We start from the raw sequence: 19115 nt of genomic DNA on the forward strand, positions 1-19115 counted from the left end.
ATTTATTTTTGGCTGCATTGGGTCTTCATTACTGCGTGCGGGCTTTTCTCTAGTTGCGGCAAGCGGGGGCTACTCTTCGTTGCAGTGCATGGGCTTCTCATTGCGGTGGCTTCTCTTGTTGCGGAGCACAGGCTCTGGGCGCGCGGGCTTCAGTAGTTGTGGCACGCGGGCTCAGTAGTTGTGGCTCATGGGTTCTAGAGCGCAGGCTCAGTAGTTGTGGCACACAGGCTTAGTTGCTCCGCGGCATGTGGGATCGTCCTGGACCAGGGCTCGAACCTGTGTCTCCTCCACTGGCAGACAGATTCTTTTTTTTTTTCTGACATCTTTATTGGAGTATAATTGCTTTACAACGTTGTGTTAGTTTTTGATGTATAGCAAAGTGAATCAGCTATACATATACATATATCTCCATATCCCCTCCCTCTTGCATCTCCCTCCCACCCTCCCTATCCCACCCCTCTAGGTGGTCACAAAGCACCGAGCTGATTTCCCTGTGCTATGTGGCTGCTTCCCATTAGCTATTTATTTTACATTTGGTAGTGTATATATGTCAATGCCACTATCTCACTTCGTCCAAGTTTACTTCCCCCTCACCGTGTTCTCAAGGGCAGGAGGATTCTTAACCACTGTACCACCAGGAAGCCCGCTATCTCCATTTTGACTCAGACTAATGATTCATTGCCTGGGTCCCTCCAGATTCCTGAGGGTTTCCCTTTTAGGGAGGCATCCACCCCCCCATACTGGAGCAGAGGTTTCCCTAAATCCCAGAGGACTATAGCCCTCCTGAGAATCAGGTGGATACGGACAGGTTTTGGTCTTCAGGCCTCAGCTCTGAGAGCAGACACAGACCCATGTGGCCCCTCATTGCAGATGAGTCTCAATATTGAAACAGGAGGGAAGGGTGCGGGGCACAACCTTTGAAAGAATGACATAGCCCGAGGACATGACATAAACTGATTAGAACCAAATGGGTCCAAGATGGCAGATAAGTCAACTTCCACTAGACCTTGAGCCTCAGTATACAACTCATTGTAACACATCAGTAAGCTAACTGACACACCCACAGAGCCATGACAGTTCCAAGGCCGACCATAAGTATCAAAAAGTGGGTGGTGGGGCTTCCCTGGTGGCGCAGTGGTTAAGAATCCGCCTGCCAATGCAGGGTACCTGGGTTCGAGCCCTGGTCTGGGAAGATCCCACATGCTGCAGAGCAACTAAGCCTGAGCACCGCGACTACTGAGCCTGCACTCTAGAGCCCGTGAGCTACAACTACTGAAGCCTGCGTGCCACAGCTACTGAAGCTCGTGTGCCTAGAGCCCGTGCTCCTCAACAAGAGAAACCACCACAATGGGAAACCCGTGCACCGCAACTAAAAGTAGCCCACGCTCCTCGCAACTAGAGAAAGCCCATGCGCAGCAACGAAGACCCAATGCAGCCATAAATAAATAAATAGATAGATAGATTAAATTTAAAAATTTTTTTTAAAAAAGTGGGTGGTGGCCCAATTGCTGGAAATCCCCACCCTTTCTCAAAATAGCTGGAATAGTCCTCCCACTCATTAGCCTATGAAATTACCCACCCCTGTAAAAATTGATAACCCATACCCTGGTGCTCCTCTCACCTTCTGAGATGGCCCACTGTCTGTCTGTGGAGTGTGTTTCTCTCTAAATAAATCCACTTCTTACCTATCACTTTGTCTCTCACTGGATTCTTTCTGCAATGAGACATCAAGAGCCTGAGCTTCATTAAATCCTGAAACCAGGTGTGTGATCTCAGTTGGAAGACTGTGAGTTTTGGCCGGCTGCATGGGTTCGAGTCCCAATCAGGGTTTTGGCTGAGTTTGAGTCCCAGCACTTGGGTTCTGAGTCCCAATCTGAGGTGCACGGTTTCAATATCTCTCTGGTGGACAGCCACCTCCACTCCATATATATATGGGGAGAGAGAGAGATCAATTGAGAGATTGAGATTATAAACTTATAAACTGTTTGCTCATGTGATTATAGAGGCTGAGAACTCCCAAGATCTGCCATTGGCAAACTTGAAACCCAGGAGAGCCAATGTGTAGTTCTAGTTCAAGTCTGAGGGCATAAAAGCCAAGACAGCTGATGGTATAAATTCCAGTCCAAAATCTGGCAGTCTCAGAGACCCTAAAAGACTTGATGTTTTGGTCGTACCCCAAAGGCTGGAAAAAGAACAATATTCCAGCTCAAGCAATCAGACAGGAGGGGTTTCCTTTTACTCAGCTTTTTTGTTCTATTCAGAACTTCAACTGATTGGATGAGGCCTACCCATATTAGGGAGGGTAATCTGCTTTACTCAGTCTATTCAAATATTAATCTCAAAACCTAAAAGAAAGAAAAAGAAAAAATAAACAAATGTTAATCTGACACAGAAACACCCTCAGACACACACTCAGAATAATGTTTGGCTAAATGTCTAGATACTCCATGGTCATTTCAAGTTGACACATAAAATTAACCATCACACAGTGTGTTGTTAAATTTCCACATATTTGTGATTTTTGTTTTCAGTTTTCCTTATCTTATTCATGTGTAGTTTCATTCCATTGTGACCAGAAAGGAAAAGATACTCAGTGTGATCTCAATCTTTTTAAATTTATTGAGACTTGCTTGTGGCCTAACATATGGCCTACTCTGGAGAATGTTCCATGTTCACTTGAGAAGAATGTGTATTCTGCTATTGTTGGGTGGAATGTTCTGTATATCTCTGTTAGGTTTAGTTGGTTTACAGTGTTGCTCAAGTCCTCCATTTCCTTACTGCTCTTGTCTGGTTCTATCCATCATTGAACATGGAGTATTGAAGTCTCCAACTATTATTGTAGAACTGTGTATTTCTTCTGTCCATTCTGTCAATTTTTGTTTCATATATTTTGGGGCTCTGTTGTAAGATGTATGTATGTTCATAACTGTTATATCTTTTTGCTATATTGTACCTTTTTAATTATATTATACCTTTTATCAATATTTTCCTTCTCTGTCTCTTGTAAACTGTTTTGATTTAGGTCTAATTTGTCTTACAATAGTATAGCCACCCAACTCTCTTTTGGTTACTATTTTAATGGAATATATTTTTCCACCCCTTACTTTCAACCTCTTTGTGCCCTTATACCTAACGTGAGTCTCTTATAGATATACGTAGATAGACCTTTTTTAAAAAAAATCCAGTTTGGGGAATTCCCTGGCAGTCCAGTGGTTAAGACTCCACACTTTCACTGCTGAGGGCCCAGGTTCAATCCCTGGCCAGGGAACTAAGGTTCCACAAGCCACACAGCTCAACCAATAAATAAATAAATAAATAAATATTAAAAAAAAAAAAAATATATATATACATATATATGCCATCTGAATGACCAAAATATATATTTCTCATATATATTTGGTCTTCATCTACAGTTTCTGGTTCACAGCTCTTAAAACCCTTGGAATTTTCTGAGAGAGAAGAGCAATGGTTTAATATCTGGTCTCTTGTCCTGTCCTCAATTCCTGAAAACTCTTCAGGGGAAGTGACTTTTGGATCCCACCCAAGGATGGGGGCTGATTCCCAGTAGAACTTTTAGTCCCACTCCCCAGATCTCCATGGAGGGGAGAGGGGCTGGAGGTTAAATCAATCACCAAAGGCCAATGATTTAATCAATCATGCCCATGTAATGAAGCCTTCATAAAACCCCAAAAGGACAGGGTTCAGAGAGCTTCTGCATTGGTGAACATGTGGAGATATGGGGAGAGTGATGTACCTGGAAAGGGCATGGAAGCTCCACACCCCTTTCCCATGCCTTGCTCTTTGAATCTCTTCTTCTGGCTGTTGATTAGTATCCTTTAATAATTGTTTTATAATAAACCAGTAATCTAGTAAGTAAAATGTTTCTGAGTTCTGTGAACTGTTCTAGCAAATTAATCGAAATTGAAGAGCAGGTCTTGGGAACCTCTGATATATAGCCAGTGGGTCAGAAGTACAGGTGACAACCTGGAGTTGAGATTAGCATTGTTAGTTGGAGGGGGTCATGGTAAACTCAATTTGTGTCCAATTGGTTAGAGGCACAGGTAACAACTTCACCTGTGTCTGAAGTGGAAGGCAGTCTTGTGGGACTGAGCCCTTGACCCATGGAATCTGATTCTATCTCTGGATAGATAGTATCAGAATTGAGTTAAATTCTCAGACACCCTGTGGGGAAGCCTCCACACACATGTTGGAATTGGGTTCAGGGAACGCTTATTTATTCCATTTCTGCCTTTTAAAAAAAATTTAGTTGATCTTTTGTAGTGATCACTTTCCTTTTTTGTATATTTTTAAACTATTTTCTTAGTGGCTTACTTAGGGATTACAATTGATATCTTAAATTTATGACAAGCTAGTTTGAATAAACCAACTTAGTTTCAAGAGTTTACAAGCACTCTGCTCCTATACTTCTCTGTTCCTCCCCCTTTATACTGTTATTGTTACAAATTATATCTTTATACATTTTATGACTACTAACATGGATTTATAATTGTTTTATGCATTTGCCTTTTAAATCATGTAGAAAAAAGAGAGAAATTACAAACCAAGCCAAAAGTATCATGATCTTGGTTTTTATATTTACCTATAAAGTTACTTTTGCTAGTATTCTTTATTTTAAATTATGGCCTCCGGGCTTCCCTGGTGGCGCAGTGGTTGAGAGTCCGCCTGCCGATGCAGGAAACACGGGTTCATGCCCCAGTCCGGGAACATCCCACATGCCGCGGAGCAGCTAGGCCCGTGAGCCATGGCCGCTGAGCCTGTGCGTCCGGAGCCTGTGCTCTGCAGCAGGAGAGGCCACAACAGTGAGAGGCCCGTGTACCACAAAAAAATTATGGCCTCAAGTTACTATCTAGTGTTCTTTCATTTTAGTCTGAAAGATTCCCTTTAGCATTCCTCATAGGGCAGGTCTACTAGTATATCATTGTTTATTTTAAATAAGCAAATAGGGAAATCCCTGGTGGTACAGGGGTTAACACTCCCAGCTTCCACTGCAGGGGGTCCAGGTTCAATCCCTGGTCGGGGAGCTAAGATCCCACATGCCTGGCAGCGAGGCCAAAAAAAAAATAAAAGCAAATAGTTTAAATTTTCCTCAGTTTTACTTTCCAACACAGAAACCTCTACAGATATAACTCACATAAAATCTCTCTTGAGTCCTCAGTTATGAGTGTACGGCCTGCCACCCGGAGCCAGTGAGGCTGTGAAGGGGGTGCGTCTTGCCGCTCCTGGCCCGCTTGGCCGGGTGTTGGGCACTGGGCGGCATCGCCTGTCTCAGGGCTCCCAGGATAAAGGTAGCAGTAATGCTGACACCGGCAAGAAACTGAAGCGGAATGATGGTCTCAGAGGGTCCGGGGCTTGAGCCACAGCCTCTGACTCCACTCAGCTGGTTTCTGTGAGAGCAGGCTGCTTGTTAAAGAGATTGCAGAACTTGTCACTAATTTACCTTGTACATATAAAGTGTATTTTCCTGATCCAAACAAGCTTCACTGTTTCAGCTAACTATCACTCCAGATGAGGGTTACTACCAGGGTGGAAAACTTCAGTTTGAAACTGAAGTTCGGGGACTTCCCTGGTGGTCCAGTGGTTAAGACTCCATGCTCCCAATGCAGGGGGTCCAGGTTCGATCCCTGGGTGGGGAACTAGATCCCACGTGCATGCCACAACTAAGAGTCCACATGCCGGAACCAAAGGATTCTGCGTGAAGCAGCCAAGACCCGGTGTGGCATCAATAAATAAATGAATGAATGAATGAAACTGAAGTTCCCAATGTGTACAACATGGTGCCTCCCAAAGTGAAATGCTTGACCAGGATCTGGCACTCCAACACCACAGAGACAGGCAAAATACATCGAAGTTTACTGAGAGACCATTCGACTGATGGCACCTGCTGGGCTCCCACAAGGACACTGAAGGATTTTTTTTTTTTTTGCCTCACCACAGGCACTCATGATCTTAATTTCCAACCAGGGATGGAACCTGTGCCCCCTGCAGTGGAAGCTTGGAGTCTTAACCACTGGACCACCAGGGAAGTCCCACTGAAAAACAGTGTTTAGGTGTTAAACTCTTTGTTTACTGATCTTTTGAATTTCGATGATCAACTGAATATTGAAGCTACAGAACATTTGCAGGACAAGGAAGACTTCAGCAATAAAGTTGAAGACTACATTAAGCATATGCCAGATGACAGGAGGAGAAGACTGCAGGGCTGTGGACTGTGCATTAGAAGTTTGTCTCCAACTGAAACCAACAGGGAGCCTCCTCCCCAGTCCTCATGCTCCCCTCAGTCACGCTGGGTCGTCAGAGTCCTGTGACCATGTTGTCCTGAGAAAGAACCTCTTCACAACCACCCACTGTAGATGGAGAGTTCCACATAAACACAACAAGGAAATGTGTTTGGGGTTCTAAAGCATCGTCTGCTTAACTTAACATGTTTACTTTTTTGGAACTGTACTGTATAGGCTGTTGATAAGATTCTCGAGAAGTTGTAATGAACTCAACGTTGAGGCTAGAGCTTGCTTCTTCCCCTTTTCCCAAAGTCAGTTACCTGCACAGGTGATGCTAATGATATGTTCATTGTAGTTCACAGACTGGCAATCAGAAACCTGCTACAAACTGTGACTGGATGCAAATTCTCTTAGCTCCTTCCATGAATGTTGGCCCTGCCTAGACATCGTGAAGCTTCCCAGAATGCATGGTCATTAACTGTAGATCTCTTACTGAAATGCATATTTTATTTAATGGAAGTATATTTTGGAAAAGATTTGTAATTTGTATGATTTAATGCTTTAATTATTTTTTTCTATTCTCAGTTTGTATTTTCATTGTATAGCGCAGACAGGAAGATGTTGGGGCAAGCAACTATTGAAGATAAATTTTTTTTTTTTTTTTGCGGTACACGGGCCTCTCACTGTTGTGGCCTCTCCCGTTGCGGAGCATAGGCTCTGGACGCGCAGGCTCAGCGGCCGTGGCTCACGGGCCCAGCCGCTCCGCGGCATGTGGGATCTTCCCGGACCGGGGCACGAACCCGTGTCCCCTGCATCGGCAGGCGGACTCTCAACCACTGCGCCACCAGGGAAGCCCCAGAGATGCAGTTTTAAAAGATTTTTGCTTATTGCTATATAACCATTTTGGGAAGAAGTTTGAAGAAAAATTTTTTAAAAATATAAAAGACAAAAAAAAAAAAGTGTACGTGGTTTTGAGACTAAAAACTTTGAGATCCACTGTTCTAGAGTTTATTTCTGGGAGTCAAATTATCAGATCATGGCTATGAGAGAATGCATATTCTTACATTTAATCAATAACATAAAACTTCGGGACTTCCCTGGTGGTCCAGTGGTTAAGACTCCACACTCTGAATGTAGGGGGCCTGGGTTCGATTTCTGGTCAGGGAACTAGCTCCCACATGCATGCTGCAACTAAAGACCTCCCGTGCCGCAACTAAGAAGTCCACATGCTGCAATGAAGACCCTGCGTGCCGTAGTGAAGGCCTGACTCAGCCAAATGAATGAATAACTAAATAAATAATCCCACATGGTGCATGGTGTGGCCAAAAAAAAAAAAAAAAAACAAACTTCTTCCCAAAATGGTTATATAGCAATAAGCAAAAATCTTTTAAAACTGCATCTCTGGGGCTTCCCTGGTGGCGCAGTGGTTGAGAGTCTGCCTGCCGATGCAGGGGACACGGGTTCGTGCCCCGGTCCGGGAAGATCCCACATGCCGTGGAGCGGCTGGGCCCGTGAGCCATGGCCGCTGAGCCTGCGCGTCCATAGCCTGTGCTCCTCAACGGGAGAGGCCACAACAGTGAGAGGCCCGCGTACCGCAAAAAAAAAACAAAAACAAAAAACTGCATCTCTGGCCCTCCTTTTATAACTCTTCTCTTACACTCCTCTCTCCCCTGCTCTGGCCACATTGGCCTCCACACTGTCCCAGGCTCACAGGTTTATTTCCACCTGTTTGCTCACTGTCTTATTTCTGTCACTTCTCAGTCCTGATATCTCCTCACCTGACATCATATTGCACATTTGTTTATATGTCTGGTCGCCCTCCAGAACAGAAATGTCCAACAGAAATATAATGCAAGCCACAAATGTGGGCACCAATATGTAATTTTAAAATTCTTGGTAACGTTAAAAAAAGTCAAAAACAGGTTAAATTATTTTAATAAGATATTTTATTTAACCCAAAATACTCTAAATATGATCATTTCAATATAAAATCAATATTTAAAATGTTAGATAGTTAACATTATTTTTTTACTAGATCTTTGACATCAGGCATGTATTTTACACTTACAACACTTCTCAATTCAGACTACACATTTCAAGAGCTCAATAGCAGCGTGTGGCTACGGGCTACCATATTTGACAGCACTGCTCTAAAATGTAAGCCCTGTACAAGCAGAGCTTGGTTTGTCTTGCTCCTGGCTAAATCCCCAACACCTAGAACAGTGCCCGGCACATATTTTATATTCAATTAGTGTTTGTTGAATTCGTGAATGAATAGAATGGCTTTGCACTCCTTGGCACCCTTCCGTAGGACAGGTCCCAGCCCTCTGAGAACACATCATCTGGCTGGCAACCATCAGTCATAGTCAGGACAGCAGCGCCACCTGCTGGGGAATGGGGAGTCACGCACCCATGAGAATCAGGCACCAGGACTCAAGGCTGGTGGAGGGGCAAAGACAGGAGGTGGGCTCTGGATGCCTGGAATGTTATTCCTTACCTGAGTCTTGGATGCCTGGAATGTTATTCCTTACCTGAGTCTTGGACCCTCTTTTTTCCAAAAATCTTTCCCAGACCTTATCTCCTAGTATTACCAAGGTAACTATCATATTAAGAATTCCATCAATAATAAGACTTACCTGGTGGCACAGTGGTTAAGAATCCACCTGCTAATGCAGGAAACACTGGGTTCGAGCCCTGATCCGGGAAGATCCCACATGCCACAGAGCAACTAAGACCGTATGCCACAACTACTGGACCGTGGCAGGCTCCCTTTTGCATGGTCTACACTGGAACTCTGGAAATGGCTGCCTGAAAGTCTCCTACAGGCCAGCCCTCTGCCCAGTCCTTTTCTTTTTTTTTAATTAATTAATTAATTTATTTATTTATTTTTGGCTGCATTGGGTCTTCGTTGCTGTGTGTGGGCTTTCTCTAGTTGCGGCGAGCGGGGGCTACTCTTGGTTGCAGTGTGCGGGCTTCTCAGTGCGGTGGCTTCTCTTGCTGTGGAGCACAGGCCCTAGAGTGCACGGGCTCAGTAGTTGTGGCACCTGGGCTTAGTTGCTCCGCGGCCTGTGGGATCTTCCTGGACCAGGGCTTGAACCCAGTGTCCCCTGCATTGGCAGGTGGATTCTTAACCACTGAACCATCAGGGAAGCCCTGCCCTGTCCTTCTTAACTTCTGTTGGGTTTAGACCTTTTGAGAACCTGATGAAAGTCAACCTCCTCCAAGACTACACTTGGACATTCGCACACACACACACACACACACACACACAAGTTGCTCGTTTGTAATGTTTGGTGATCCAGAAAGAGTCAGTATGTATAAAATTGTACTAAATGGGGACTTCCCTGGTAGCTCAGTGAGTGAGACTCTTCGCTCCCAGTGCAGTGGGCCACAGTTTGATCCCTGGTGGGGGAACTAGATCCTGCATGCATGCCGCAACTGAGAAGTCTGCATGCAGCAACTAAGAGCCTGCATGCAGCAACGAAGACCTGGCACAGCGAAAATAAATAAATAAATATTTTTGAAAAGTTGTACTAAATGAATGGCACCTTTGTCTAACGGCATAGTGGGTCTACAATAACAATCAAGTTTCTGATCCAGGTGGAGAAAGCTCCTAGCAACGTTGAATGAACAGAGCAGAATATTAATAGTAACAATAATAATAACCACTAACATTTATTTAGCATTTACTATATGCCAGACACTGTTCTCTTTATGCTTGTGTTCTTTCCTTATTCCACTCGCCTTCAAGGTAGAAATCTCAATTATTCTAATATTACAGGTAAGAAAATGAGTGGAAAGTTTGAGTGACTTGCCCAAGGCCATATAGCTGATGAGCAGCCATACTGGGGTTCAATTCTGGCAGGGCACCATGTTGTATATAGAATCTGGTCTGAACTCCATGATTTTTTAAATTTAATAAATATTAACTGAGCACTTTTTTCCACCTGGGCATACAGCAGCGAACAAAAGTCTCTGCTCTCATTTTTAAAAAAAATATTTATTTGGCTGTGCCAGGTCTTTGCTGTGGCACGTGGGATCTAGTTCCCTGACCAGGGTTAGAACCCAGGCCCCCTGCATTGGGAGCACAGAGTCTTAACCACTGGACCACCAGGGAAGTCCCTCTCATAGAGGATTCATTCTAGTGGAGGAGATAAGACAAATAAATCAGTTTACATATGTCTCCTAGTGATACGCACTCTGAACGAAACAGCAAGTAATACATCCAAAATACTCTTGCCAGGATTCAGCCAGGCCCTTTGTTAAAAGCCTCCTGGGGAGTTCCCGATGGTCTAGTAGTTAGGATTCGACACTTTCACTGCCATGGCCGGGGTTTAATCCCTGGTCAGGGAACTGAGATCCCACAGGCCATGCAGCGAGGCCAAAAAATAAAAATAAAAAAGCCTCCTGGATCCTAGGGCAGACAACAACAGTTCTTTCCTCATCTCCTACCCTGGGTTCAAAGTTGCTGGTTGGCAGCAGGAGGTGGCAAGAAAGTGACTAACAAGTCCAGGCTCTGCCTAGAGATGACCATACTAGGCAGCTTACCAAAAGCCCTAAATGAGTAGAAGAGGGATTCAGTTTCAAGGTGAACCAGTTGCGAGGGCTGTGCTGGGTAGGCAGTGAAGGTTGGGAGGGCATGAGATTCAGGCAGGACCCAGAAGTATGGGCATGATTTGGACTTGAGCTATGCTTACTTAGCTCAAGCCCTGGTATATAATAGGTGCTTAGTAAATGTGGTGAATGACTGATAGAGTTGATAAATGAAAAAACAAAACACAAACAAAACACACACCCTTGTATTGATGGGTGTGTTTGTGAATGAGAGCTCAGAACTTCAAAAGCTCCCAGAGGTCCGCAAGTTGGCACCCAGACCCATCTGGATGAGCAGAAGGCAGGGGGGCAGAAGATACTGCTGGAGTGTGCGTAGAACAGCCCAGCCCTGGTGAGTGCAGGTCTAGCTTCTCAGCTGGGTCTGAAGCCACCCTTTCTTTTATACTATCTCCAATAAGATGATTTGAAGTAGCTCCCAGGAGGTGGCAGGGCAGATGGACCCCTTGAGGCTCCCTCAAGGCTCGAGAGGGCAGTGCAAGTCAAGATGACCAGGAGCTGGCCCAAGGTTCAGCCAGTTGGGGCAGAACCAGACTAGAATTTCTCTGACCTTAAGCACACTGCAGGGGCTTCTAGCCTGGAATCCCTGCAAGCACTGCAGGATGTTTAGGGACTCTTTTAAATTATAGGCAAGACTGTGTGTGTAGGGAGTGTTTGTCTGGGAAAGTGTCAATAGCTTTTTCAAATGATGGAGGTAAGGAAAGCTGGGGACCCTGCCACAGGGAATGAAATCCATGGTACCCCCTTCCTAGAGTTGATCTCCAGACAGGCTCTATGCTGTCTTCCCAAACATTGGCTGGCAGCCCCACCATCTCCCTTGGGGCCTGCCATGGAGTACTCGGCCACTTCCATTCCAGAACGTGTGTGCCCGATCAGGGGGTGGCAGGAAATAAGACTTTCTCCGGTCCTTGGGGGCTACTGGGTACAGCTGAGAGCTTGGAGCAGCTTCCTGCAGCTGCTGGGGACAGGGAGCCAAGGAATGCTTGCCTGTGTTTCCCTGGCTTTCCTGGGACCTGCTGTCCTGCCACTGAAGTCACTGGGCCTCACCAGGACCCACTCCGGGCCTCACTGTTGGTACATTTTATCCCATTATGAAAGGAATCTGGAACAAGTTGACTCTAGCGTTGGGCAATGCAGGACCAGCAGGAGGCTGCCCGGCTGGCTTATCTTGTCAGTTCCCCTACCTCCTTCCCTGAGCTCCCCATGCTTGGCCCCAACTCCAGAACATTCTGCTCAGAGTCAGGCAAGTTCCAGCAAAGTCTAGGATGCCTGGTCAGGGCCTGCTCAGGCAGTCACCTCTTCCCTGTTCTTGTCCATCTGTCCAGGCCTGGACAGGCTCTGCTACTGCTGAACCCCTCCTGGGAATTCCCCAAGCCAGCAGGAAACTAAGCTGCGCCCCTCCCATAAGACCCAGCTTCGGTGACCCCTACTCCATATACTTCCTCAGACCAGGCCAGGCTGCCTGACCCCGCTCCATATACCGCCTTGTTTCCTGTGTGCAGCTTTCCCTGAGGAGCTGGAACGCGCGCTTCTCTGTTGTCCTGGCCGTGACTTCTAGTTCTCTGCCTTTGGCCTTCTTGCATGTCAGGGCACAGTGTAGGTGCTCAGTAAAGGGCTTTGTTATTTTACTTATTTATTTTTTTGGCCACGCTGCGTGGCATGTGGGATCTTAGTTCCCCAACCAGGGATGGAACCTGCTCCCCCTGCAGTGGAAGCACAGAGTCTTAACCACTGGACCACCAGGGAAGTCCAAGGGCTTTGCGATTTGATTTGCATACTTCCCTGTCCTCTACCCACTTCCCTACCCTTTTACAATTAAGGACTGAAGTGGGCTTAGATTAAATGCCAGAACTTCTAGAAGACCCTATAATCAGGCTACCCTGAGAACACCTGTGTTCAACCACTGCCCCCCCCCCCCCCCGTCCCGCCTCCACCTTCCCCCCCCCCCCAACCCAGGTCTTTTTGCTCTTTGAATGGGGCTGGCTGACCTGGAGCCCTCTGCCTTTTCCTCACTGAGGTTGCCCTGAAGCTTCTTCTCTCCCTCACTGGTCCCTAACTACTCATACAACTCAACAGTGTCAAGACCCCCACCAAGGTGAGGCCATGTGAACGAAGGGAGAAGGAGACAGAGACCTGCCCTGTTTCTCCCAAGTCTGGAAGCCCCTCTCATGAATTCAAGGCCTCTGTGTCCTGGGCTCCAGAGGTGGATAAGTCCTGGTAGTTGAAGATTTTGGGTTTTTTTTTTTCTGGTTGCGTTGGGTCTTCGTTGCTGCGCACAGGTTTCTCATCGCGGTGGCTTCTCTTATTGCAGAGCACAGGCTCTAGGCACGCGGGCTTCAGTAGTTGCAGCACATGGGCTCAGTAGTTGTGGTGCATGGGCCCTAGAGCGCAGGCTCAGTAGTTGTGTTGCACAGGCTTAGTTGCTCTGTGGCATATGGGATCCTCCTGCACCAGGGCTCGAACCCGTGTCCCCTGCATTGGCAGGCTGATTCTTAACCACTGTGCCACCAGGGAAGTCCCGGTAGCTGAAGTTTTGATGCAGCTGTATCCATCTGTTCCTTCACTCAGCAAGCATCAGTGGAGTTCCTTACTCTGGGCCAGGGACAGTGAAGGCTAGGAAGATGAATAAAGATTCGCAGCTTGGCTATTTACTGGCTGTGTGACCTCTGGTGACTTTACCCTTGGGCCTCAGTTTCCTCATTTGTAACATGGGGCCAATAATAACAACTGTTGCAGAGGAGGCAAAGTGAAATTTTGTGTGTCCAGGGTGCAGGACAGAGCTCAGTGACGGCAGCTGTTATTATCAAGGGAAATCTTTGTTCTCCAGGAGCTTGAGGTCTCCTAGAAACAATAGGGAGTCTGAGATGCTGAGATGGCTTTTGGGTGTTGTTCTTGAGTGGAATAGGCAGGACTTGGGTAGGCGGAAGAAGAGGGGCCCACACAGGTGGCATTCTGCAGGGAGTTGGGGGGAGGGGATAAGACTGGTGAGACTTGACCAGTCTGGGGCAGGCCTCTTTTGCCCAGGGTGTTATAGGGTGGGGCTCAAATTTATTCTGCAGAAGGCTGGAAGTCTCTGAAGATATGTTGGTTTGTAAGGTTTGGCCTCCAAAATGCCAATTGGACTCTCTGGGAAGTCTCTCCAGAAGGCTACAGGTCTCCAGCACAGACTTAAGGGTCCAAGAGGCCTCATTTTCAATCAAATGTTTGTTCACTCATTCCAATTTTACTGGGTACCTTCTAAGTGCCAGGCCCTGTCTCAGGTGCTAGAGGTTCCCAGGATGGAGGAAATAGCCAGACATAGATCCTCTAGTCTGTCCTAGGGATAAACTTTAAGTGAGACATAATAATATGGTGGGGTAAACAAGGGTCCACAGCAGAGACACCCTGCCCAGGCCAGAAACTAAGACAGGGGATGAGCAGGAATGAGGTCAGCTAAGTGGCCAAAGAATGCTGTGAGCAGAAGTGTCACACATGGGAAGGCTTGAAAGGCTTGAGGGGAGCTGGCAGATGCCTGGCATATTTGTAGGAACTTAAAGAGGTTCCCTGTGGCTGGGGTCATGTGCAAAGAGAAACTGGAGTGAAGATGTGATGGTAGGTGTTGAGAGAAGTGGAGGGTGGGGGCCAAGCTGGACAGGTCAGGGTGAATGAGAGGTCCTCACACACCTGCCCCCCTCCCAGCAGCAGTGGGAAGTCGTGGGCAGAGCACTGAGCAGGGCAGGATCACAGGTAGATTTCAGTTTGGATGTTAACTTTGGCTGGTGCCTCACAAAGACTGGGTCAGCAGAGGACAGGGCCCCATGGCCCCCACTCCCTGCAGGCCACAGTGGTGTTATGGGAGAAGGTTCTCAGAAGACAAGGCCCCAAAAGACTAGGGGGATGTGCAGGGTAGCGGCTGGCACCTCCCCCTCAGACTGACAGGAGGCAAGGGGACCTTGGCTCTGGAGGAGCCTGGGAGCAGCAGCAGCTGTTGCTCCTCATGAGGGTTCAGGCAGTCCACAGCTGTGGTGGGTCTCCAGGATTTGAGGTCAAAGACCTTTGAAAGGCAGGGCTGTGGTGGGCCAGCAGGGCATCGGCCAGGGAAGGGGAAGTCGTGGCAGTTCAGTGGGATGCAGTGTCCTACTCTGATCCAGCTGTCTGGGAACAGCTGCTGGCCTGGAAGAGGGAGGGAACCCAGGTGAGGAAGCTCCCTGTCTGCTGGGCTGTGGGAACAGAGGTTGAGAGCCAGTGGGGGGTGGGAGGGCATTGGGGGAGAGGCAGCATCTGCTGCCGGTGGACCAGCCTGGCTCCAGTGTATTTTTTTTTGGCTGTGCCCCGCAGCTTGTGGGATCTTAGTTCCCCCACCAGGGATTGAACTTGCACCCTCGGCAGTGAGAGCACAGGGTCCTAACCACTGGACCGCCAGGGAAATCCCAGGCTCCAGTGCTTTCAGAGGCAACTGGAATTCCTCTGGGAAGGAAAGGCTGAGGTGAGGATGGGGGTGGGGAGAGTAGGGAGGGAGCCAAGTACTTTTCTCTGTGTTCCAGTGGTTTCCCCCAAAGACCATTCTCCTGGGCTGCACTGCCTCCTCAGGACCCCTCTAGAGCCCTCCTCCACCCTAGTGGGGTTGTTGTTTTTTTTTTTCCCTCTCACCGACTCTTCAGCTCTCTTTATCTGCACCTGTGTCCTGGCCCTTCTAGGAAGGAAAGTAGACAACCCGGAGCCTTTTGGAAAGCTCTGGCCCATTGGGTCATAGAGGGAAAGGGGTTTGCCCAAGGTCCCAGTCAGTCAGAGGAAGGCACAGGGGCCCCTGCCTGTGTGCAGCTAGCCCTTGGGGCCTCAACCCTAGGTACCCACTATAAGAGCAACTAGGCCTGGTACACCCCCAGGAACTGCCTCCTGAGAACTGGGAATTGATGGGACTTACTTAGTCCCAGTGGTTGTAGGTGCAGTAAAGAGGCCTGTGGGCTCCCACTTCTCTGCCCACCTCAACACCAGGGCCTCAGCACCATCACCATTGACCCAATTGCTGAGGGTCCCAGGCAGCAGGGCGAGTACAAGGAAGTTTCAGGCAGAGGGAGGGCATGGGGTCAGCTGAGGCCAGTCTTCCTTCTTGGGGGCCGCAGCATGAGACAAGCAGCTGCTCAGCCCTGCTTTGAGGCCTGGACTATCCCCTTCAGGAGCAGCCTTCCCTTCACCCTGATGTCCCCACCTTTGTATTGTTCCAGCTGCCACATCCCCACATGTGGTTGGGGGCACAGAGATGGGATGGGAATGAAGAGATGAAATGTTTCTTTTTACCTTTGCTGTAAAAATTCTCCAGGGATCATGAATGGGTCTTTGTATGGCTCTTAGGACATGTTAGTGCCTCTGCAAAGAGCCACGACCATGCTTGTTGCCAGTCGTGCCCACACCCAGAGGTCCAGAGCCCTGGCTTCAAGTTGGGGGTCTCTCTTACCTCAAGAGCCCAGTACCCAGTCTGTCCTGTTCCAGGCCTTCTTTTTTTTTTAATATTTATTTATTTGGCTGTGCTTTGTCTTAGTTGTGGTGTGCAGGATCTTTTTAGTTGCGTCATGTGGGATCTAGTTCCCTGACCAGGGACCGAACCTGAGCCCCCTGCATTGGGAGTGCAGAGTCTTAACCACTGGACCACCAGGGAAGTCCCCCGTTCCAGGCCTTCCTGGTCCCTGGGGTCCCTTGTCAAGTTCAGCCGACTGAACCTATCTGATGAATATAGACCCTCTCCTGCCAGGACCTCAGTCCATTCCATTCGGCTAAGTGGCAGCTGCAGGGAGGGAGCTTTGAAGGTTACCGGTCCTGATCGGTGAGCAGAAGGGAGATGGATGGGACAGCTGGCTGAGGCCTCATGTGCCTGCCAGGTGACACCCCGTGTGTCCTGAGGGCCTCCTGCAAGCCTGTGTCTGGCAGCAGCCCCAGGGGAGTTGGGTGGGGGGATCGCCCAGAACCTGTCTTGGGGCAGGACATTCCCACCCCGCAACACACACACTCCTCTGCTCTCTCCCTGCCTTCACCTTGGCCCAGACCAAGTGTTTTCTTTCCTCAGGAGGCTGGTGCTAGACCCTCTCTGGTGGGCTCTGCATGGTCTGTCCTAAAGCCCTTACCTACAGTGCATACCAGGAGCTGTCCAAGCCATTCCTCTCCCCACAGGCATGTTCCCTCCCCCCTGGTCCTTCTTCCTCTGGGCCTGAAAGGAGGGGTGCTGGCTCTCTGGCCTCTCTGTATTTCCGTGGAAGATGGAGGCAGGGAAAGTGAGAAATTTTCTCTCTAAATGCTTGTTCTGACTTGACTTCCATGGTGCCTGCTGTCTCTCCCCCTGGGGATCCCCATCTGTGCCCCTTCCCCTGACTGCTCTCCCACCCCTTTCCCCACCTCCAAGGGGAAGGAGGAGCTCCAGGGCTGAGGCCAAGCTGCTGCATTCCTTCCAGGAGGCCTGAGGGCCCTGTCCCACTCCCCTCCTCCTCCCCCTCCTCCTCCCCTCCTCCCCCGCTCCTCCTCCTCCCCCTCCTCCCCCTCCTCCCCCTCCTCCCCCTCCTCCCCCTCCTCCCCCTCCTCCTCCCCCTCCTCCTCCTCCCCTCCTCCTTCTCCTCCCCGCCTCCTCCCCCTCCCCTCCTCCTCCCCTCCTCCTCTTCCCCCTCCTCCCCCTCCTCCTCCTCCCCCTCCTCCTCCTCCTTCTCCTCCTCACTCCTACCTTTCAGCTTCCCTGCCCCTTGCTTCTGGGATCCTATACTTCTGGCAGACCCAAGCCTGATTAAATCCAGCTCCAGCGCCTGCCCTCCCACCAGTTACTCTTTCTCCCTTGTTTAGTGTTCCATTCACTGCTCAGGCCATGGTGACCTCCCGGTTTCCTCAGACCTGTCTGGCCACTTTCTCCTCTGACTTCACTGTTGTCTGTTCCCTAGAAAACCCCAGGACTTCCTGCTTTACCTCCTGCAGGCTCTGCCTTCAAAGAGAGGACTTCCCTGATACCACACAACAGATCCTGGCCCCTCCTGGCCCTCTCATCCCCTGATTATTACATTTTTATTTACTTATTTATTTACTGTATAGCTTGTTGCACTAGAATTTGGGCTCCACAAGAGCAGCTTGTTCCTTTTATCCCTTGCTGTGTTTCCAGCATACAGTAGACTCAGTAAATATCTCTGGATTAATAATACACTGACATGTTTCACACTGGTCCTGATTCAGTCATATAAAGTGATATTCTGTCACTCTCAGTGAGCAGGCAAATCTGAAGCCCACATATGACGTCACTTGATGTTGAGGGATAGGCTCAGAGAAGGCAAGTAGCTTATTTCAGGTCACACAGTGAACTTAGCTCTGGGTCGCAGCAGGGGCTTATTCCTCATATGGACAAACCTGGAGGTTTGGCTGATCTGCTAACATTCACTCTTTATCCTTTATTAGCTCCCCTCAAGATGCCTGGATGGATCCCTCTTACTCCTCCCCCAAATGCTGGGGATTTCCCAGACCGCAGGTGAGGCTCCTAGGGACACTGCCTGTATCTGTCAGCACTCAGCCTAGAGCAAAGGCTGTCTGTCCACTCAGGTTCAACACTTTCCAGTGTTCTAATGGCATACCCATTAGCCATGAGAGCAGAGTCAGAACCAGTGGTTGTCAGGTAACCTGTTAATGTCTCTTGACTAAGGGGCCACTGAGAGGAGCCGAGGCTGATGAGATGCACACTCCCAGATCTCAGGCCAGCTCTGAGAGGAAGAGGTCTTTCTGCCATGGAGGAGCCCTGGCCAAGCTCTGGGCCAGACATGGACATATGACTGAGCGTGGAGAAGGGACCCTTAATCTGGCTGAACAAGAAGAGTGTCGGTCTGAGGGTCTGGGTTCAATCCTGGTCAGGGAGCTAAAAATCCCATAAGCTGCATGGCGCGGCCAAAAAATAAATAAATAAATAAACTAAACTAAACTAAAAAAAAAAAGACTGTGGGTGGCTTCTGCCAAGACTCTGCGTTTAGGGGCTAGCTGGTCAGTGACTAAAAAAGTTAACAAAGAGGCCCCTCAGCTTTGCTTGCCTCCACTGGCTCCTCGGCCAGACCAGACCTAATCTGGTGTTTAGTCCAGTGCTCAAGGCCACAGGCCCAGTGATTTGAGAATAATCACCCAAAGTTGGCCTTGGGGGACTGTCTTATCCCAGAGCCAAAAGGGAGTGGAATGTGACTGAGGGAGAGGGCAGTGGACATGTATCCACCAAGGGGAGAGGCGACTTTTATTCATTCGACCAACCCTCACCCTTGCTGTGGAGTTCCTGTCCCCACA

General features: G+C 48.5%; 1 non-coding gene across 1 annotated transcript; it reads left to right on the plus strand.

Annotated features, from left to right (window-relative positions):
- Positions 1–7333: 7333 nt before the first annotated feature.
- TRNAQ-CUG (transfer RNA glutamine (anticodon CUG)) lies at positions 7334–7406 on the plus strand. The gene has a single exon. It is a non-coding gene; the product is annotated as a tRNA-Gln (tRNA).
- The last annotated feature ends 11709 nt before the right edge of the window (positions 7407–19115 follow it).

This window comes from Delphinapterus leucas, chromosome 10 (genome assembly GCF_059928025.1).
Source record: "Delphinapterus leucas isolate spDelLeu-1000000601 "Yukka" chromosome 10, BTC_Dleu_Yukka2, whole genome shotgun sequence".
In the NCBI taxonomy this organism is placed as follows: Eukaryota; Metazoa; Chordata; class Mammalia; order Artiodactyla; family Monodontidae; genus Delphinapterus; species Delphinapterus leucas.